The following is a 23,992-nucleotide window of genomic DNA, read 5'->3' as shown; positions in this document are numbered from 1 at the left end:
AGTTACTGTAAGAATTGCTACCAAAATTATTCTTGGAAACTTTGCTTTTGAAATCCAGCTACTGTAGTACAAGAAGCTCAAGCCACAAGCTTGATAATGGGAGATAATATAAAGGGGATAATATAAAGGAGAACTAAAATCTGTTCTCATATGAGCCCATGTGAGTTTTTAAACAACCATCTGTATTCACCAATAGCCATGTTATTAAACCATTCGCTTAGAGCCCAATGGGACTGCAGCCTTAGACAACAGTGACTATACAGTGCTGAACAGAAACCCCAAGAAAAGGCCGGGCACAGTGGCTCATGCCTGTATTCCCAGCACTTTGGGAGGCTGAGGCGAGCGGATCATGAGGTCAGGAGATCGAGACCATCCTGGCCAACACAGTGAAACCCCGTCCTACTAAAAATACAAACACACACACACACACACACACACACACACAGCCGGGTGTGGTGGTGGGCGCCTGTAGTCCTATAGTCCCAGCTACTCGGGAGGCTGAGGCAGGAGAATGGCATGAACCCCGGAGGCGGAGGTTGCAGTGAGCCGAGACTGCGCCACTGCACTCCAGCCTGGGTGACAGAATGAGACTCTGTCTTAAAAAAAAAAAAAAAAAAAAAAAAAAAAAAAACAGGAAAGAAAGAAAGAATAAAACCCTAAGAAAAAAACGGCTAGATGATTTCAGACAATCCAGAGACTCTTGAAAATAAATGAATTATTTGTTTTGTAAGTCCGTGAAGTTTTAAGATAGTCTATCATGCAGCAATAAATAACTAAACCATATGCATTTAAGATAACACATTGTTTGATATTCAAGGAATAGCTACATCCCTCAGACTTGATGTATATTTAGCAAAGGTTTTTATGAAGTTAAAATAAATGTGTATTCTGCAGTTGTGTGCTATGTTCTGTATATGTTAATGAAGTTAATTGAGAAAATCGGGTTTTTCAGATCTTATGAATTCTTTCTACTTTTTTTGGTTGCTCATTCACTTACTGACTGAGGTGTGATAATCTCCCGTTTTGATGAGAGACTTGTAGATTTGCTACTTCTGTTAATTCTTGCTTTACAATGATAATACTATGTTAATTAGTTGCATAATATTTGTGATTGTTACATTTTCCTGGTTTATCGGCCTCCATATTATTTTGAAGTACTCCTCTTCATCTCCAGGAATAATTCATGTCCTGTGGTTTATTTTGTTTGATATATATATAGCTCCTCTGTATTTCTTTTTTAAAAAATTCTTTGCATGACAAATGTTCTATACTTTCATTTTCCATGTTCCTTTTCCGTTAAATTAAAATGTCTTCCTTCCACACAGAATATAGTTTTTCTTCATAAAAATTAATTCTGATGGCCAGACACAGTTGCTCAGTCCTGTAATCCCAGCACTTTGGGAGGCCAAGGTGGGCGGATCACGAGGTCAGGAGTTAGAGACCAGCCTGGCCAATGTGGTGAAACCCTATCTCTACTAAAATACAAAATTATCCAGGCATGGTAGCACATGGCTGTAATCTCAGCTACTCGGGAGGCTGAGGCAGAAGAATTGCTTGAACCCGGGAGGCAGAGGTTACAGTGAGCCAAGTCGCACCACTGCACTCCTGCCTGGGTGACAGAGCAAGACTCTGTCTCAAAAACAAAACAAAACAAAACAAAACAAAACAAATTCATTCTGATAATCTGTGACTTTATAATGGAAGTTTTACTTTATTTACATTTGATATAAATTGATCCAATTTGTTTTCTACATGTTGTATGTTCTTTTTCTTTTTATCAGTCAAGTTTCAGTAGGGTTTCATTTTCTCATCTATAGGGTTATTTATTATAAAATATTTTTATTATTTGTTTAATGGTTTCATGAACAAATGTATGTTTTGTTTGTTTGTTTGAGATGGAGTCTTGCTCTGTTGCCCAAGGTTGGAGTGCAGTGGCATGATCTTGGCTCACTGCAAGCTTTGCCTCCCAGGTTCACACCATTCTCTTGCCTCAGCCTCCCGAGTAGCTGGGAGTACAGGCACCCACCACCACACCCGGCTAATTTTTTGTAGTTTTAGTAGATATGGAGTTTCATCGTGTTAACCAGGATGGTCTCCATCTCTCGATCTCCTGACCTCATGATCCACCCACCTCAGCCTCCCAAAGTGCTGGGATTACAGGTGTGAGCCACCACCCCCGGCCAAATGCATCTTAACTTAGTAGCATCCAATATAAATAACTAATATATCCCATCCCAGACAATTGTCTGGCCTTATAATATATTAACTTATTTTACTTCCTCCTGCCTTGGGTATTCTTTGTTCATATATTCATTTCTACATTGATTTTGACCTACATAACAAACTACAATTATTGTTTCCTACTGTCAATATTTATTTAGATTTACTCATATCATTACCATAGTTACTATTACGTTCTATCCTTTCTATTTGGCATAATTTTTCTTCTGTCTGAAGAACACTGTTCAATATTACTTTTTGTGTGGGATTGTTAATGATGAATTTTCTTTTCATTTTTGTTGACTAGAGATATTTCTATTTGTCTTTACTTGTAATAACATTTTTACTGAGTATAGATTTCTAGACTGGTAGATTTTTATGTCAATTTTGAAAAGATGTATTATTTTTTCTTCTTCAGTGATCAGTAAGTTGATCATAATGCTTTTGTTCACCTTAAGATGATCTTTTTTCTCATTCTTAAAGATTTTATTTTTGTCTTAGAGTTTTAACACTTTTACTACAATGTGCATTAAGTTTTATCTGTATCCTACATGAAGTTTGTTGCGCTTCTTGAATGTGTGGCTTAATGTCTTTCATCAACTTAGGAATATTCTTAGTGATTATCTTTTTGAATATGAATTGTTTCTATTTTTTTCTTATCTACTTTTGTGTTATTTTATGCATCCCATATGTCTCTTGCCTTTCTTTTTGAATATCTATCAGCTCTCTTTCTGTATTTCAGTCTAGACAGTTTTCCAATGCATGGGTAATCTCTTCATTTTTTTCTAATACACTTCTAAACCTATTATTTTTTAATTTAATAGCATTCATGTATTTTGTTCTAAAATTTACATTATATTGACCAGATTATTGAAATACACACAGAGTTTTATATATATTGTTATATATGTATATATTTTCCCCAGCAATCTGGTACATTTCTCCATGTCATCATTCACATTCTTGCCATATTAATCACAATTATATTAAAGTCTATATTTGAAAATTTCAATATCTGAGTTGCTTCTAAACCATGTTATCTGTTTTTCAAATCTTTTGTTTTTTTACTCTTAGAATGTCTGATAATATTTCACTGTGTGTCAGGCATCATGTTCTGAACTATTATAGATGCTTTGGATGATATCTTTCCCCAGGAAAGATTCACCCATTCTCTTTCAGGCTTCTAGAGTAAAGAAAAAAAAAGGATCACCTTAATCCATAATGGATGAAGCTAAGTAGAAGTTGCATTTATATTCAATGCTTCATATATTTTACGTCTACCCCACACCAACTTGCCAGGTCTCACCAGGTCCTGAACTCCAATTTATTGTCAGACCCACTAAATATTCAGCATTGTAAGATTGTCAAAAGATCCATTAAGCATTTCAGCTACTTTTTACTAGGTTTCTTAGTATTTGTCACAGTTTACACTAAGAGTTTTGAAATAATCTGAGGAAAAGTCCAGGTAGAGAGTCATATTTAACCTCTATGCATCTCTTCTCTGCAGAATCTTGGCTGCACAAGTCGTGACTGCTCATAAAACCATGCCCAAATCCCATTTTCTTTTCTCCATGTTTTTAAGAATTTGCAGAAAGCTCTACTGGTTTCTCAACATCAGAGTAGATGTGCTCTGCTGGGCTATTTAGTCTCTCACTAGATGCCACTTAAGACTTGGAAAAGGTCCCAAGAGGAAAAGTAAGGTGCAGGTTATTGGTCTGTTCTCAGTAAGTTTCCCATCTTTCTGGGGTTATGGACTCTCTTGTCTTACATGCCACAGGAGCCCTTGAAACCTTCATATGCATGTTAATTTTTTTTTATTTTAAATTTTGTTTTATCTTTCTTCAAATTTCCTTGTTTACAACAACAGCACTGCCCAAAGAAAAGACATACCAACATAACTAAAAGAGGAAATTTTGAGACTCTTTATATTAAATTGAAGAAATTTCTCTTTATATAATTTTATAAAAATCAATTTAAGTATTCAGAATACAGCATCATTATAAGAACGCAATATTTCTCCCCGATTTTCTATCAAATGATGTTCGATTATGTAGTGCCTTAAGATGAGTTTTTTTTTTTCATTTTTAACAATAATACATTATTTCTTTTCATTGAGACACTTATCTGCAACTCCATTTTTTTTTCTTCATGAATATAATTAGATGAGGGGATTGGAGTATTTTCTAGAATGAATCTAAGCAAAAAGTCTATATTTAACTTACTAAGACAGTGTATATTTATAAAGGGACAAACTAAGTGACCAATAGAACAGAATAAAGTGCTTCAAAGGATCTCAAATACACTTGTGCCATATAGAACACTGGCTCATGGTAGAGATAGTATGGCCAGTCACTGGCAACATAAGGGACTGCTTAACACATAAAGCTGGAAATAACACCAGAGGACTACCTGTTATAAAACTTGAAATAAGAAAAACTAAATAAAAACACAAAAGTTACATTAACAGCTCATTTTAGGGTGGACAGTAAAATTGGACAGGTGCAGTTCCAACAGGTATATTTAAGTTTTTTGGAGTATTCTAGCTGGCAGTTTAAGTGGTGGATATGAAAAATTATCTTTATTTAACTGAATAACTGGATAAATTAATGGTAAAAATGCATCATGAATGTTCCAGTAGTGATAATGTGTTAAGCTATGATTAATTCAATCTGTGCAACCAAGCTGCATGACAAAACGTAAGAACAATTGAATGACAATTGTCATCTAATACTCTAACTCCGTCTCCTTACTGCAGCAAGTGGCTTAATTGCTGCAATCCTGACAATGTCATAGGCCATCTAGTATTTATATATGTTGTAAAAAATGCATAGTTTAAAAATTAAGAGTAGTCCTGATCAGAAGATCTAGAATCCATCTTCCATGACCTCCAAAAGCATTAGACAACATAACTCTCAGTTTGTAAATTTTACTAGTAGTAAAATGTAGCTTTCTGACAAGCCTGTCAATAGCATCAGTAGCTTCATATTAAATCGATGTTCATTGCCTATAAGAGGGATTTCATTTATGTTTCACTTTTGGCAGCTAGGATTTGATCAGTACATTCTAGTGAATGAAGAATGAGGCTCTCTTTATTCTTTTCCCACCATAGAGAAACATCATAAAAGCTTTGGGAAAAGGTATTAAGGAAAACAAAACAAAACAAAACTAGGACAGTTCCCTCACGGTTTTTATAGTTAAGCAGTTGTTTACGTAATAAAACATTCACAATTTTGCAAATGAGTACATAGACGTTTTAGTAATTTTTTATTTAGAAAGTGCAAAATGGGGCCAAGTGCAGTGGCTCACACCTGTAATCCTAGCACTTTGGGAGGCCAAGGCGGGCAGATTGCCTGAGCTCAGGAATTCGAGACCAGGTCACGCAACATGGTGAGACCCTGTCTCTACTGAAACATTAAAAAATAAATAAATAAATAAATTAGCCAGATGTGGCAGCGGCTTGCACCTGTAGTCCCAGCTACTCCGGAGGCTGAGGCAGGAGAATTGCTGAACTTCAGAGGCAGAGGTTGCAGTAAGCCCAGATCATGCCACTGCACTCCAGCCTGGGCAACAGAGCAAGACTCCATGTCAAAAAAAAAAAAAAACAAAAAACCTCCTACATAATTAGGATAAACTTTGCCTTAGTTCATTCTGGCTGCTACAACAAAATACCTTAGAGTGGTAATTTATAAATCATAGAAATGTATTGCTTACCATTCCAGAGAATGGGGAGTCCAAGATAAAGGCTCCATCAAATTCAGTGTCTAGTGAAGTTGCTCTTTGCTTCATAGATTGCACCTCTTGTTGCTCCTGGCTTGGTAGAAGGATGCAGCCTCCCTCAAGCCTTTTTTATTAGGTCACTAATCCCATTCATAAGGGTGAAGCCCTCATAACCTAGTCACTTCCCCAAAGTCCCTAACTCTTAATATTACTACATTGGATATTCGGTTCTAACATACGAATTTTGGGGGACAACAACATGTAGACCACAGCAAGTTTGAAGTAAATCTGTACTATAAAAAAATCATCATATTATTAAGATAGATATGAAATGTTAGAGCACTTATGAGACATACAAGTTTATTCAAAGCAAAAATATGTTTAATCAATATATTGATACTTAGAATCCCAAAGTAATGAATACAGTTTCTGGCAGCTTTTGTAACTAGAGTAAATGAAAGTGGTTCTGCAAGAGACATTATAAATGTTAGTGCTGAGGCACTACTGTCTCTTTATATATCAGTATTAATTTTATTAATATTAATAACTCATCAACCTTTCAGAAATTGAAGAAAAAGTGACTTATATTATTAATGAGCTAATACATCAATATATGCACACACATACACTGGAACAATTAATAAAAATATATAACTTCACAAACCAAAATATAGGACTCTATGTGTCACTAAGAGAGGAAACAAAGATATTCATACCTTCAAAACACTTACCTAATATTATACTTTGGCTTATATAAGGAAGTTTAAAGTGGGACTTCTTAATGTATTTTGGGACATAGTTTTTATCAGAAATACTGCAAACACTTTCAATGTCTTAGATAGAAACTTGTTTAGGGCTTTAAAAACAATTTTAAAATCACCTAAGAACAACAACTGAATATATAATTTAAAAAAATTATTAGCAATGTTACATTTATTTTTAGTTTAGAAGTAAATATTTCTGGCCGGGCGCGGTGGCTCAAGCCTGTAATCCCAGCACTTTGGGAGGCCGAGGCGGGCGGATCACAAGGTCAGGAGATCGAGACCACAGTGAAACCCCGTCTCTACTAAAAATACAAAAAATTAGCCGGGTGCGGTGGCGGGCGCCTGTAGTCCTAGCTACTCAGGAGGCTGAGGCAGGAGAATGGCGTGAACCCAGGAGGCGGAGCTTGCAGTGAGCCGAGATCGCGCCACTGCACTCCAGCCTGGGCAACAGCGTGAGACTCTGTCTCAAAAAAAAAAAAAAAAAAAAAAGAAGTAAATATTTCTAACTCCAAGTGAAATAGTTTCCTGAAGAAAGAAGTTAATCTGTATATATTTCAAAATGCATTTATTTTTAGGATTAATGACATAGTATTTTATTAAGCTTTTTTAAATGGGCAAAAAAAATTCAGATTTCTAGGGCTTTTGTTGTACTTATTAGGGTTTTTTCTCTCCTAATTTTTGGTTTAAAGGTTGTGGGAAGTTATATATATTCAAATAATATCTGGCCATCAAAATCCATAAAATTAATGATCACTTACTTACTGAATAATAGAAAAATATGAACTATAACCAGTTCATAAAAACTGCTATGAATTAATCTTCCCTTCCCTTGTATTCTATTTTGTATTTATTCATAATAAGAATTTCAGCCTTATTTGTGTCAACTATATCCTCCATCTATCTAGATATAGTAGACAGGCATTCCAAATTCCATCCTGAGTTAACGCCAAATGATTCTTATAAACAGAGATTAATAAAGTACTCTGGAATTCTCAGAGGGAAGGTTTTCTTCATTTATACATTTGCATATTTGTCCATCACAATTTCTACTATATAAGGCCTTGGGTATCTGATTATGGATTTGATGAGGAAGCTACTGAATTAATACTAATTATTGTTGGACTCATATTTAAAAAGCTCTGGACTGAATATGATTTTACCACATTACTATTTTTAAGTATAAAATATTTTAAAATTACATTTTAAATTTATAATATACATATGTAATAAGCAATATTTGCAACATATATGTAATATGCAATATTACATGGTTGTATGATTAAGTAATTTAATTTCATTTATATAAAATATTCTGTTTAAGAAAATAAATTTTCTTTTAACTGTATTTTCAAAGAAATTTTGGATCTCTTTCAGTTGATGAATATTTTAATAAAGTAAATTATATTGAATAATGTTCATTATAATCATAAGTAATTCTTATATTTGAAAAAATTGAAGCTACAAAGACATTCCAATGGCTACTATTCATTTTGAGGTCCATATACTATTCTTTTAAATAAATATATTGTTCTAAAACCGAAATCACTATGTTTCAGTTTTTAGCCCCAAAATACAGTTGAGTAGATGGTAGAAACTATGTTAAGACCAAGAAGAAGAACTTAGTTGACTCCTCCTAGAATTGACCAGGTTTGTGATTCTACTCTATAATGAACAACACTAAGAAACCCCATACAATATACATCTTTCGGTAATAGTTTGCTCTAAGTAAGAAACTTTGTTTAGACTTTGTGGCAAGATGGCTGAATAGGAACAGCTCCAGTCTGCAGCTCCCAGCAAAACCAACACAGAAGGTGGGTGATTTCTGCATTTCCAACTGAGGTAGCCAGTTCATCTCATTGGGACTGGTTAGACAGTGGGTGCAGCCCACGTAGGGTGAGCAGAAGCAGGTTGGGCCATTGCCTCACCTAGGAAGTGCAAGGGGTCAGGGAACTCCCTCCCCTACCCAAGGGAAGCTGTGAGGGACTGTGCCATGAGGGACTGTGCTATACAGCCCAGATACCATGCTTTTCCCATGGTTTTTGCAACCCACAGACCAGGAGATTTCCTCTTATGCCTGCACCACCAGGGCCCTGGGCTTCAAGCAAAAAACTGGGCAGCTGTTTGGGCAGACACTGAGCTAGCTGCGGGAGGTTTTTTTTTTTTTTTCTTTTTTGCACCCCAGTGGTACCTGGAAGCCCAGCGAGACAGAACCATTCACTCCCCTGGAAAGGGGGCTGAAGCCAGGGAGCCAACAGGTCTTGCTCAGAGGGTCCCACTCCCACAGAGCCCAGAAAGCTAAGGACCACTGGCTTGAAATTCTCACTGACAGCACAGCAATCTGAAGTTGATCTGGGACAATCGAGCTTGGTGGGAGGAGGGGTGTCTGCCATTATTGAGGCTTTAGTAGGTGGTTTTCCCCTCACAGTGTTAACTCTGATTGTGCAGAACTCACCACAGTGTGGCCAACCATCTGAGGCCTGACTGCCTCTCTAGATTCCTCCTCACTGGGCAGGGCATCTCTGACAGAAAGGCAGCAGCCTCGTTAAAGGACTTACAGAAAAAATTCCCTTCTCCCTGGTGCAGAGCACCTGGGGGAAGGGGCGACCATGGGCACAGCTTCAGCAGGGATTTAAATGATCCTGCATGCCCACTCTGAAGAGAGCAGCAGATCTCCCAGCACAGCTCTTGAGCTCTGCTAAGGGACAGACTATCTCCTCAAGTGGGTCCCTGACCTCTGTACCTCTTAACTGGGAGACACCTCTCAGCAGGGATCAACAGACACCTCATACAGGAAAGTTCCAGCTGGCATCAGGAGGGTGCCCCTCTGGGATGAAGCTTCCAGAGGAAGGAACATGCATCAATCTTTGCTGTTCTACAGCCTCTGCTGGTGATACCCAGGCAAACAGGGTTTGGAGTGGACCTCCAGCAAATACCAGCAGAGCTGCAGAAGAGGGCCCTGACTGTTAGAAGGAAAACTAGAAAACACATAGCAATAACATCAATCTCAACCAAAAGGATGCCCACAGAAAAACCCCATCCAAAGGCCATCAGCATCAAAGATCAAAGGTAGATAAATCCACAAAGATGAGGAAAAATCAATGCAAAAATGCTGAAAATTCCAAAAACCGGAATCCCTCTTCCCCTCCAAATGATCACAACTCCTCTCCAGCAAGGGCACAAAACTGGACAGAGAATGACTGACGAATTGACAGAAATAGGCTTAAGAAGGTGAGTAATAATAAACTCCTCTGAGCTAAAGGAGCATGTTGTAACCCCACACAAGGAAGCTAAGAACCTTGATAAAAGGTTACAGGAACTGCTAACTAGATTAACCACTTCAGAGAAGAACATAAATAACCTGATGGAGCTGAAAAACACAGTATGAGAACTTCGTGTAGCATACACAAGTATCAGTAGCCAAATTGATCAAGGGGAAGAAAGGATATCAGAGATTGAAGATCAGCTTAATAAAATAAACCATGAAGACAAGATTACAGAAAAAAGAATGAAAAGGAGTGAATAAAGCCTCCAAGAAATATGAAACTATGTGAAAAGGCCAAATGTACAATTGATTGGTGTACCTGAAAGTGACAGGGAGAATGGAACCAAGTTGGAAAACATGCTTCAGGATATTATCCAGAACTTCCCCAACCTAGCAAGATAGGCCAACATTCAAATACAGGAAATATGAGAACACTACTAAGATACTCCTCAAGAAGAACAACCCCAAGATATAATCATCAGATTCTCCAAGGTTGGAATGAAAGAAAAAATGTTGAGGGCAGCCAGAGAGAAAAGTCAGGTTACCTACAAAGGGAAGGCCATCCAACAAACAGTGGATGTCTCTGCAGAAACCCTATAAGCCAGAAGAGAGTATGGGCCAATTTTCAACATTCATAAAGAAAAGAATTTTCAACCCAGAATTTCATATCCAGTCAAACTAAGCGTCACAAGCAAAGAAGAAATAAAGTCCTTTACAAGCACATGCTAAGGGATTTGTTAAGCACATGCTAAGGGATTTTGTTACCACCGGGCCTGCCTCACAAGAGCCCCTGAAGGAACCACTAAATATGGAAAGGAAAAGCCAGTACCAGACACCGCAAAAACATACTGAAGTATAAAGACCAATGACACTACGAAGAAGCTGCATCAACTAATGTACAAAATAAACAGCTAGCATCATGTTGACAAGATGAAATGTACACATAACAATATTTGCCTTAAACGTAAATGAGCTAAATGTCCCAATTAAAAGAAACAAGCTGGGAAATTGGAGAAAGAGTTAAGACCCATCAGTGTGCTGTATTCAGGAGAATCATCTCATGTGCAAAGACACACATAGGCTCAAAATAAAAGGATGAAGGAATATTTACCAAACAATGGGAAAGCAAAAATAAGCAGGGGTTGCAATCCTAGTCTCTGATAAAACAGATTTTAAAACAACAAAGATAAAGACAAAAAGGCATTACATAATGGTAAAGGGATCAATGCAACAGGAAGAACTAACTATTCTAAATATATAAGCACCCAATACAGGAGCATCCAGATTCTCAAAGCAAGTTCTTACAGACCTACCAAGAGACTTAGACTCCCACACAATAATAGTGGGAGACTTTAACACCCCACTGTAAATATTAGACAGATCAATGAGACAGAAAATTAAGAAGGATATTCAGGACTTGAACTCAGCTCTGGACCAAGCAGACCTAATAGACATCTACAGAACTCTCCACCCCAAATCAACAGAATATACATCTTAGCACCACATAGCACTTATTATAAAATCAACCACATGATTGAAAGTAAAACACTCCTCAGCAAATGGAAATCAAAAACAGTCTCTGAGACCACAGTGCAATCAAATTAGAACTCAAGATTAAGAAACTCACTCAAAACTGCACAACTACAGGAAAACTGAACAACCTACACCTAAATGACTGTTGGGCAAATAATGAAATTAAGGAAGAAATAAATAAATTCTTTGAAACCAATGAGAACAAAGACACAACATATCAGGATCTCTGGGACACAGCTAAAAAACACAGCTAAAGTAGTGTTTAGAGGGATATTTATAGCACCAACTCTCCACAGCAGAAAGCGGGAAAGATCTAAAATTGACAACCTAACATCACAATTAAAAGAACTCGAAAAGCAAGAGCAAACACTTTCAAAAGCTAGTAGAAGACAAGAAATAACTAAGATCAGAGCAGAACTGCAGGAGATAGAGACATGAAAAACCCTCTAAAAATCAATGAATCCAGGAGCTGGTGTTTTGAAAAGATTAACAATATAGACAGTTAGCCAGACTAATAAAGAAGATAAGAAAGAAGAATCAAATGTACATAATAAAAAATGATAAAGGGGGTATCACCAATTTTCCCACAGAAATACAAACTACCATCAGAGAATATTATATAGACATATATATAGAGAGAACACCTCTATGCAAATAAACTAGAAAATCTAGAAGAAATGGATAAATTCCTGGACATATACCCATTTACCCAAGGGTAAACCAGGAAGAAGTCGAATCCCTAAATAGACGAATAATACGTTCTGAAATAGAGGCAGTAATTAATAGCTGATACTGGTACCAAAACAGATATATAGACCCACTGAGCAGAAAGAGGCTGCAGAAATAACACCACACATCTACAACCATCTGATCTTTGACAAACCTGACAAAAACAAGAAATGGGGAAAGAATTCCCTATTTAATAAATGGTGCTGGGAAAACTGACTAGCCATATGCAGAAACCTGAAACTGAACACCTTCCTTACATCTTATACAAAAATTAATTCAAGATGGATTAAAGGCTTAAACCTAAAACTATAAACCCTAGAAGAAAACCCAGGCAATACCATTCAGGACTAGGCATGGGCAAGGGCTTCATGACTAAAACACCAAAGGCAATGGGAACGAAAGCCAAAATTGACAAATGGGTTCTAACTAAAGTAAAGAGCTTCTTCAAGGCAAAAGAAACTATCATCAGAGTGAACAGGCAACCTACAGAATGAGAGAAAATTTTTGTGATCTATCCATCTGACAAAGGTCTAATATCCAGAATCTACAAGGAACTTAAACAAATTTACAAGAAAAAACAAACAACCCCATCATAAAGTGGGCAAAGGATATGAACAGACACATCACAAAAGAAGACATTTATGCGGCCAGCGAACATGAAAAAAAGCCCCTCATCGCTGGTCATTAGAGAAATGCAAAGCAAAAGCACGGTGAGATACCATCTTATGCCAGTTAGAATGGCTATCATTAAAAAGTCAGGAAACAACAGATGCTGAGAGGATGTGGAGAAATAGGAATGCTTTTATACTGTTGGTGTGAGTGTGAATTAGTTCAACCATTCTGGAAGACAGTGTGGCAACTCCTCAAGTATCTAGAACTAGAAATACCATTTGACCCAGCAATCCCATTAGTGGTTATATACCCAAAGATTTATAAATCATTCTACTATAAAGACACATGTACACCTATGTTTACTGCAGCGCTATTCACAATAGCAAAGACTTGGAACCAACCCAAATGCCCATCAATAATAGACTGGATAAAGAAAATGTGGCACATATACACCACGGAATACTATGCAACCATAAAGAAGAATGAGTTCATGTCCTTAGCAGGGACATGGATGAAGCTGGAAACCATCATTCTCAGCAAACTTAACACAGGAACAGAAAACCAAACACCTCATGTTCTCACTCATAAGTGGGAGTTCAACAATCAGAACACATGGACACAGGGAGGGGAACATCACACAGCAGGGCCTGTCAAGGGGTGTGGGCCAAGGAGGGTGAGCATTAGGACAAATACATAATGCATGTGGGGCTTAAAACTTAGATGACAGGTTGATGGGTGCAGGAAACCACCATGGCACATGTATACCTATTTAACAAACCTGCACGTTCTGCACATGTATCCCAGAACTTAAAGTTTAATTAAAAAAATAAAAGTGTTTAAAATTTCGACTTCATTTGGTACACCCTGACTTCTTAAAGTGACCATGTATAAATTAAAATGCATCCATCTTCTAAACAGAAACTACTTCAAAGACCTTTTATTATTCTTCACAAAGGAATGCATGAATCACTGATTACAAAGCATTCCTCAGCTTTTCCCAGTTCCTTTTACTTGTGAGGAGATTAATAGCCATCCTTGAGACACCAGCTGCTTTCTATTTATCAAAGAGAAGCCAGTGGCTGGTAGCTCTCCTAGAGGACTAAGGGAAGATGTACACAGATCTAACTGCTTCGTTGACAATCCGAAGGAGGCAAAGCAATGCCTTCCAGAGTCTGATGAGTCTCTAAAGACTGTGATTATTTTTTTCTCACTTTGGTTAATACATTTATCAAATATTTAATCATAAGCTGATCATTATTTTGTGTGTTTATGTTCCAAAATGGCATCAATCCTGCAGCCAGGTCTGTCTCACATCACTTTAATGAGAAACTGCATCTAAGTACACTAGTAGCCATTTTGTTTTTAGCAGTGTTTTTTATCTTTCCTAATATTTTAAAAAATAAATTAATTCCTTATCTTCAAGATTGTGCAATCTCAAAAAAGTGGTGAACATTAGAGAAATAACTGATCTATATTTTATAACCAACTTCCTGCTTGAATTTTATTTATAATGTCTGTGCTGTAATCACTCTAAAACCTATTTGTCAGAAACAAACTCATTGTCTTCCACTCCAAAAGTTTGCTTCTCCTTCTGCCTTCTGGTCTCAGATGATGAAATAACTTTACAGTCAATTGTTGGAAATAAGAATCCTAGCCATCTTGAATTGTATCTTTGCTTGAATTTTTCTGAAGTGTTACATTAAAATTTGAATACCAACATTATTTAATACTATTTCTGAAATGCCTTATGGATTCAGCCACTGCAGCTCTTATCACACCACCTTTCTAAAACCTCAGTATATTTTCTTAAGGGCTTCCCAACCTGAGTTATTGATTCATTCAGCTCTTGGAATTTGAAAGTATGGTCAGGGCACATTAGGGGTCTGAACACAATCTCATATGTTTGTGGTGGCAATAAGTAACATCAGGCTTTTTTGGTCTACCACACAGAGCATCTCCAAATAGATGTTGTAGTGACATCAGCTACACAGTACATCATTGATTATTAGAAACAGGGAAGACATAAGTTTTCAAGTGCTCAAGAGGCAAAATTTAAAGTCAAATACATGCCCAGGTTGATGATAGGATGGCTCCGTGAGGACAGGCAAGAATCCTATCAGAAACAGTTACAGCCAATGACCTCCAGAATTCAAAGTGTCCCTTTCTGGGCACTGCTGTGTGCACAAATGCTATTTGTGTACTCCATAGGGCTTCTCAGACATGAAATCAATGCTTTTTAAATCATTCTTCTGTCCCTGGGTAAATATGAACATTAGTGAGTAATGTGTATATAATTTAAAAATTCACAGGGAAGACTGAGAAAATGTGTTTATTAAGTGACATCCATAAAAAAAAATTTATAAATGCAATTTCATATGTTTCTCTTGACACCATTTCCTTAGTGTCTCTCCTTTTATGGATGTCTTCATCTCATTTCTCACATATCTTATACCCTACCTCTTTTCTCCCTCTTCAGGGTTTTCTAGAGATCTCAAATTCTTCCTGTCCTTCTCTTTCTTCTATTTAAATTAATTCTTACCACACCCAATCCTTGAAATATGACAATACACTGAATCTTGTAACCTAAGTACCCATTAGGTTATTCTGCCACAAAAGGTCTCATTAGGAATAATTCAACTTATAATATTTTAAACTCATTTTCATATTGCTTCCCCCCTTCAAGAGCCACTCAAACTTCTTGTTCTTCCTCCATTCAACCTTTCCTAATTATTTCCAAGAAAAGGCCATTTCCCCTTTTGTTGTGGATAAACTCACCTTTCACTGTATTAAAGACTTCAGTTCATTAGTTCAACCTACTTTCTCTATTACCATTCTGATTAGTATATAATCATGTTATCCTAACAGAAACAATTTTTTTTCATATACCTCTAGCTCCAGCTATTAAAGTTTTCTCTCTGCTTTTCTTCAAACAAAAGTCCAGTAATTCCCTCTTATTTTGGGGGATATATTCTAAGACGCTCAGTGGTTGCCTAAAACCACAGATAGCATGAAAGCCTATATATACCATTTTTTCCCATAAATATACATACCTCTTGTTAAGTTTAATCAGCAGATGCAACCTACCCAGTAATTTTTATATTTTTTAGTTCAAACCCATTCCTGAATCTGTGTACTGTCTCTAATTTGAAGTAAACGGCTTTACTCATTAACTCGTCATTTACATTAGGTATATCTCCTAATGCTATCCCTCCCGTGCACATGTACTCTAGAACTTAAAGTATAATAATAAAAATAAAATAAAATAAAAAATAAAATGAAGTAAATGGCGTTGTGTTTCTTGTTTCAGGGACTTCCTGCTGAGGTTGTCATATAGGCTCAATGCATTCTGACATAACACATCATTGTCAATTGAAACACTTTTCTGTTTATGTCTTCCATCCACAAATTTAATGCCTTTTCCATCTTAACTAAGCACTTATGCACTGTCGCCATAACTTTTGCAGTTTGAGGTGTGACAGCAATACTAGCACAAATTTCTTTTACCTTCTTCACAGTTTCACAGATAGAAGATGCATTTCTTACTATATATCTTAGCAACCTCAACATACGACTTCTTTTTGTTTTTCGTTAAGTCAAAAATGTTTACATTTTCACTTAAAGCATTTTACAACTTCTCTTTGGAATATCTAACTTGCCAGTATCACTACTCTTGCACTTTGGGACCATTACTACCTCAAATAGGGTTAGTGGAGCATAAGCACTGTGATATTTAATACTTGATCTGATAAGGGAGATGATTATTGAGTCATTAACAGGCAGGCAGGTAGCGTAGACAGTGTGGATACACTCGACAAAGGGATGATTCACATCTCAGGTAGGGCTGTGGTTATATTCCGATTTTTTATCTTATTTTAAAAATATAAATATAACATATATGTTTTTGACTAAGTTTATTGTAAATTACTGTCATTTATAATAGTTTCAGAAACAATAAAATACAGATCAACTTAGCAAAAAAAAAATGCAAGATATATACACTGAAAACTACACATTTCTGAAAGAATTTTAAAAGGATCTAAATAAATGGACCAACATCTTATGTTCATAAATTAGAAGTTATTAATGTAAAAATAGCAATCATTTTAAAATCAGTCTTCAAGTTAGACACTATCCCGCTCATAATCCTAAAGGGCTTCTTTGGAGAAACTGACAAGCTGATTATTAAATCTCAAGGGACCATGAATAGTCAAGACAATTTTGAAAATGTACAAAAATAGATGACTCACACTTCTGATTTCCTAACTGCAAAACTACAGTAATCAAGTCTGTGTGGTAGTGGCATTAGGACAGACACAGAGATCCATGGAATAAAACTGGAAGTCTAGAAATAAACTTTCACATTTATGCTCAAATGATTTTTGAAAAGGATTTAAAGACAATATAATGGAGAAAAGAGTAGTCTTTTCAACAAATAGTGCCGGAAAATTACTACATTTGTACTTCCAAGTAAAAAAGCTTAGAACAATTTAACACTTATTAGTATCCTTCTTTTATTTTATTTTTTCATGCATTTTATTTTATAAATTTTAAATATATATAAATTATCATTAATTTATAGATTTAAAATTTATTTAGTGTTTTTCTGTACATATGTTTCCATCTTTTCGTTCTAAATATCCAAGCTTTCATCTGTTTATTTTATTTTGTCTTCTATTTAGCCATAGAAATATCTTTGACTTTTTATTTCAATTAGGTCTGAAGATGGGTTGGTTTTCTCTCTCTGGAAATGTCTTTATTTTGCTTTCATTTTTAAAATTATAGGTTGAGATATGATTCACATGACATGTGATGCACCAGTTAAAGATATAAAATTCAAACTGTATATATTCACAGAGGTGTACAACTATTATCACAATAAATATTAGATTATTTTCATTACCCCAAAAAGAAATCTCATACTCAAGAGGAGTCACTCCCCATTTCCTCCAAGATGGCTGACACTAGAAAAATTCTACTGTCCTTCCAGGCTTTATAAATTTGCCTATTCTGGACATTTCTTATAAATGTAATCAAAAAACATGTGGTATTCTGTGACTAGCTGTTTTTTACTCGGTATATTAAATTTTTACTTAGTATAATAACAGTTCAGGGTGCCAAACTAATGCTTGGGTTATTTTTCAGGGCTCTACTTTTTGTTTTGTTTTGTTTTGTTTTTGAGACCGAGTGTCACTCTGTCGCCCAGGCTGGAGCGCAGTGGGGCGATCTCGGCTCACTGCAAGCTCCGCCTCTTGGGTTCTGGTCTTTCTACTGCCTCAGCCGCCCGAGTAGCTGGGACTACAGGCGCCCACCATCAGGCCCGGCTAATTTTTTGTATTTTTTAGTAGAGACAGGGTTTCACCTTGTTAGCCAGGATGGTCTCGATCTCCTGACTTCGTTATCCGCCCACCTCGGCCTCCCAAAGTGCTAGGATTACAGGTGTGAGCCACCGCGCCCAGCCAGGGTTCTACTTTTTTAGCGAAAGCTTAATGCCAAATTTTTAGCCTCTTCTACGACCAGCAGCACAATACTAGAGTATATGAAACTGATTTTTTTTTTTTTAAATTTTACCTTTTACCTCTTCCTAATAATTAAATTTAAGAAGAGTACCAAGTAGTTCCATACCAAAAATGACACATGATATATTTTGGAGTAATGCTTCCACTGAGAATAACTTTAAATTATTTTAAAAAGAAAAAAAAAATCAAACTTAACATGTAAGAGTTTTAACAAGGCAATAGGACTTGTGGAGGTAATGTATTAAAATGGTGAAACTTCAGAGACAAAAGCCCAGCATTGAAAGACACGTTCCCTAGAGGTGTCTACCAATTTTGACTGAAAGAATAAGAAGGTAAGCATGTCTTTAGACAAACTCACTGAGCTGAGGGTTGGAGGGGTGTAAAATATTCACATTCAATATTCAACAGAAATAGAGCCCTGAAAAACAGCCTAATATTGTTTTGGAGATATGTAAAAGAGCTTGGCTCTACTCTGCCTAAAAATGTTTTTTCTTATGTAAATTATTCTCTCTGAAAACCCTTTTCCTATATTTAGTCAATGCATGCTTAGTATATGCAATCTATCAATTTTACTTCAAGTATTTCCTTGTCTATGGTAATGTCACAAAGTACTTCAAAAATCACACTTATTTTAAATAAGCATCTATAAGTTTTTGCATTTATCTTTAAATAAAATAAAACAACACAAATACAATTAATCAAACATTCCTCTTTTCAGATGGAATCAACTTATAAGTGGAGGCATGTTTTAAAGTGGATTCAGTGTAATTCTACAGTCTCTGAGTGAAATAAGCATAGTTATTCTATGCCAGAAATTATAACAGCAACCAAAATTAAGCACTATCTCTGCCATTTTCTAATTAGTGTCGTAGTTAAAGCATTGTAATGGAATAACCTCTTTGAAATATGGCCTAAATTTAATCAATGTCTCTCGGCTCCTGCTTAGTGATGAGGTGTTCTTTTTGTTTCCTTTTAGCCAGGAAAAGAAGCAAACTAATACTGATAGTACACAGTACCAATCACTGCATTTCTATCATACGTATTATCTCATTTAATATTCACGGTAGTCCTGCTGGGCAGTTATTTTTCTGGAAGGAATTTCTAGCATAAAGAGGTCACCAACATTTGCAGTGATACTGCTGAGAAAGTCACTCTACATTTGTCAAAAGAGATTAGAAGTATGGTAGACAGGAAAGGCCTGGAAAGTACCTTTTTATGATTCAGAGATCTAAATATTTAACCTAGGTAGAAAGGTTTGCGCAGGCTTAACATTTCAATATATTTCATAGGTGCTAAATTTAATAAATCATAGAGCAGGCCATAAGAAAATCGAAAGATACTATGAGACTACTGGAACTATGTTGCACAGTTAGGGGTTCATCCATCATTTATACACATATTTGTAAATATGAAATCTAGGGGCTATTGTTAAAAGTTAGTAGAACACATAGATAAGAATTTGAAAGCTATTTAGCCATGGAACTCAATCTTCATGTAAACTATAATTTGGAAGAAGATTTTAAGTTTAAATTAAGTGTTTTAGTTATTGTTATACATAAACCAGTTAAAAATACAGGATAGTGTTGCCAAAAATTTAATGAGAAAATTTAGGAGGATAGTAAAGTCTTCACCTCTAATTCTTGACAGTAAATTTGTTACAATTCCATAATCCTACAATTATATTGGAGAAACTAAAAGCTGGAATTAGATAGATTAATCTGTACTGAGGTAAAAGTTAATGATAGTATTTTATAAATTATCATATGTGGAGGGCTTATCAATAAATATGTATTCCATATATTATGATAATTCCTGGAATATGTAAATACACCATTCATGGAAAAGAATATAAGGTCAAAATTTTCATAGATTCAGAGTAAATCAGTTTATCATACATTTTTGATTATTAGTATTTGAAATTAAATTCCATCCTATTTATCTATTATAACAATATATTCAATGTCATTTGAAACTATACGTGGAATTATATAGTAGGAGTCCAGCTTCCTTGACTTAGAATATAGATATTCCCAAAGGATATATTATTCCAATATGTACAATCAATTTATATTAAATAATTTGAATGAATTTTATGAAAGATTTTTGGGTGAGAATTACTCAAACATTATTATATTAAAAAGTTCTTGTTTCTGTGATATCTGATGTAAGAAAACTCTTTCCCAGACAATTTCCAGACCCAATCAGTTAGTGGAAAATTGTCACTGGATGTACAATCACCAGCCTTAGACCCATTGCTTGATTGACTGGAGAGTATTAACTGAAGTAGGCATCTGTTATGGATGGTGGGTAAGGCAGAATTGGAAAAAAACTGAGAATGACAATCACTTTGTGGGTTTAACAGCATTATATTCATTTTAGAGTTTATAAAGAGATTAGACACTAAGGTCTCAAATATTTAAATGACTTATTCAAAGTTAAACAACAGCAAGATAATCAATTTTAGCTTTGAAACAAAATCATTTTATTCCAAATTTAATATAGCTGCCTCTTGGCATTGTATTTATGAACATTGAAACAAAATGTTAGCTCATTCTAGTTTGTACTGTAAAATGTTGAATGTGAGAAATGAAAAAACCTTTGTAAAAATTCAACTAAAATTTTAAGGTTGATTCTTCCTATCTTCTTAAGATGGAAAATTTTCTTAAAAAGTATATGTTCAGAGATATGTTTTAATTTTCTTCATTTTGTAGTCAGGGCATAATTTGTTAGCACTACTTTCACATTTTAGTGTACTTTTTTCAGAGCGATCAAAAACTTTCTTTCCAAAGCACCATAATGAACAAATTTTTTTCTAGAAGAAAGCTAGTTTAGAAACGCAGAAGATAATGGATTAATGATTCAAAAAGAAGTCTTTGAAAACAAATTTTTTACTTATCTACTCAAGTTCCCCTTGCTGAGAATAAATTTTGTGAATAAATAGCATGTCATGTCTGGAACTTACTAGAATTAAGGAAGATTTTCTAAGAGTTTCTTTACTTCTTGACTCTTCTTTATCCTAAGAAAATATCTTTTATCTATAGAGATGAATCCAGCTGATCCCTGTCATTTGATTTAATTTTAGCCCTTCAGTCACAAGCAATGCCCAGTGAACTGCAGATTCTCATCAGTTCAGAACAAGGCCACACATGGAGACAAAGCATGATGAATAGTCTGTTACTATAACCCAGAGGAGCTGACCTTGGCATTGGTGAGACCCAAATTAGTATCAAAGCTCATATTTCATTGAATATCCTCTCTCATAGCCACAGCTTTGACCAGATGGATGGAAGCTAAGAAAACAACCTCTTACCTTCAACAAATATGAACTCAGTCATAGAAAACTTTTACAAATAATTGAAGTATATAAAAGAGCTTATTCAAAGGTTATTTTTCTTTCTTTTTTCCCTTCTTTTCAGACTCAGATCCTAAACACTTTCATTGTAATATTAACAATTACATGATTCACGCTACATTCTTTTAGATTTCTTGGTTGTTATATAACAGAAATTTAGAAGTTTTTGCAAATAGACTCCATTATGTTCGAAGTGGTTTTTACTTAATGATTTTTTTAAACAAATTCAAACAAACAATACTTAACTGGCTTCTAGAAAATTATTCTATTGGATATATCGTACCTTTCATTTACCTTTTAAATAAGTCCTAGAGAAATAAACTCAGGACAATTTTAGTTTGCCTGTGTGCCACATATGTGTGTTCCCTCCTAAAGCCATCTTTGTGGACAGTCCAATTCTAAAATGTAATTGGAATTCTGGAATATTGTTGCATGACATTCTGCTGAAATTTGACTACTGAATCCATATATACAACCTCTTTGGATAATATATGCATATTTTCCTTTTTCAAATAAAAAGAAGTAAATGTGATGTGAGTACTGTTTCAAATACTAGTACCAGAAGTTTTTTAAAAAGGTCAATTTTGTTGATACAATTTTGGAGTCTATTATGAATAAATTGCCCCTTCTCATATATCTTCATTATATGCTATGCTTCCTAATTTCCACCATTTCCCCCCAAATTTGAATAAAGTAGAAGTATTCAAAATATTGGCTAATAAAAAGAAATACACTGCATTTACTAATTAGAAAAGTAAGTTCCTTTACTAAATTTAAATTAGATGATATACAAATATATTATGAATGAAAATGGGTTCTGTTAATTTTTCCTTTCAAGTTATTTTCTCCATTACAACTCCTACACATTTAAGAAAGATTTTTAATGATGAAAAAATTTACAAAGCAGCTTAATAAAACTTCTGTCTTGGCTCATCTTGTGCTGCTATTACAGAATACCACAGACCGAGTGATTTATAAAGAACATAATTTTATTTTGTCAAAGTTTTGGAGGGCGGGGAGACTGAGATCAAGAAGCTGGCATCTCACAAGGGCTGTCCTGCTGCCTCATCCCCTGGCAGAAGGGGGAGGGGAAAAAAGAATGAGACAAAGAGCAAGAGGTGGCCAAACCCATTTTTTAAAATAAGAAAACCATTCCCATAATAATGGCATTATTGTATTCATGCAGGTGGTGCCCCCATGACCCAAATGTCTCCCATCAGTTCCCATCCCCTAATGCCATTACATTGGGAATCAAGTTTCCAGTACATAAATTTGTTACGGAAACAGCTGGCATTTTGTCTAGGTCCTGCTGCTCGCTGCACAAAAAGCAAATCACAGAGACAAGTATAGCCAAGGAAGAAGGCTTTAATCATGTGCTACAGCTGAAGAGATGAGAGATCAGTCTCAAATCCATCTCCCTGACCAACTAAAAGCAGGGATTTATATAGCAGGGAAGAAATATAACAATGTTTTGTAAAAGAGGAACTAGGGAGGGGGAAAAGGCAGTCATGATGAATGAGGGTTTCTGCATCTCATTGTCTGAATACAGTGATCTGCTGAGTTTCAATTCTTTGATTCTTTTTGTGAGAGGCCCTAAGGTGGTTTCCTGAGGAAGGAACTCAGATGAAACAAATGTAAGGTTCAAGCTTTAAGACAAGAAGGGTCAATTTCAATGTTTATTCAAAAAACTATGCGACTATTGGGTCAGTGTCAGAACTTTGGGGGACACATTCAAACCATGGCAACTTTCAGTGAGGAATAACACTTGCTCAAAACTATCACTCTGAGGTGGGGTTCAGTTTATCCAAAGCCATTCCCCAGAGGCTGGATTCTGAAAGAGATAGCCTCTTACAAAACATCAGGGAAACCCACTATAGAATAGTTTTTAAAGTAATTAATCCTATAGAGTTCTGATATGGAATATCAATACTGGAAACAACGACAGTGCTTGCATCCCAGCTGATTACACCAAGTCTGGAACCTACACTCTCATAAACATTGAACAGTAAGTTGATGGAATAGGGCTGAAGACCAGTATTATGCTCAACTCTTCTGATTATGGATTCCAGTCACTGCCCACATCGAAGGAGGGAATGTCTCTTCCCCAGTCACACACAACAAAGGGGAAGTCTCTCATGGTGTCTAACGTCTAGCCCTGTGTTCTGTCCCATAATGCACTGGGTAGTGGGAGACCTACACATGGGAGATGTGTATATTTGATACAGGCAATTGCCCTTGTTGACATAAAAATTTCATTCCATGCAGTTTCTTAGTTCTAAAATTTCAT

The 23,992-nt window shown here is 35.6% G+C and overlaps 1 pseudogene; it reads left to right on the top strand.

Moving 5' to 3' along the window:
• Positions 1-22,237, top strand: part of LOC105471586 (large ribosomal subunit protein eL18 pseudogene) — an 84,342-nt pseudogene extending 62,105 nt beyond the window's left edge.
• Positions 22,238-23,992: the final 1,755 nt, after the last annotated feature.

This window comes from Macaca nemestrina, chromosome 12, assembly GCF_043159975.1.
Source record: "Macaca nemestrina isolate mMacNem1 chromosome 12, mMacNem.hap1, whole genome shotgun sequence".
NCBI lineage: Eukaryota > Metazoa > Chordata > Mammalia > Primates > Cercopithecidae > Macaca > Macaca nemestrina.
This window is presented reverse-complemented; position numbering and strand designations above follow the sequence as displayed.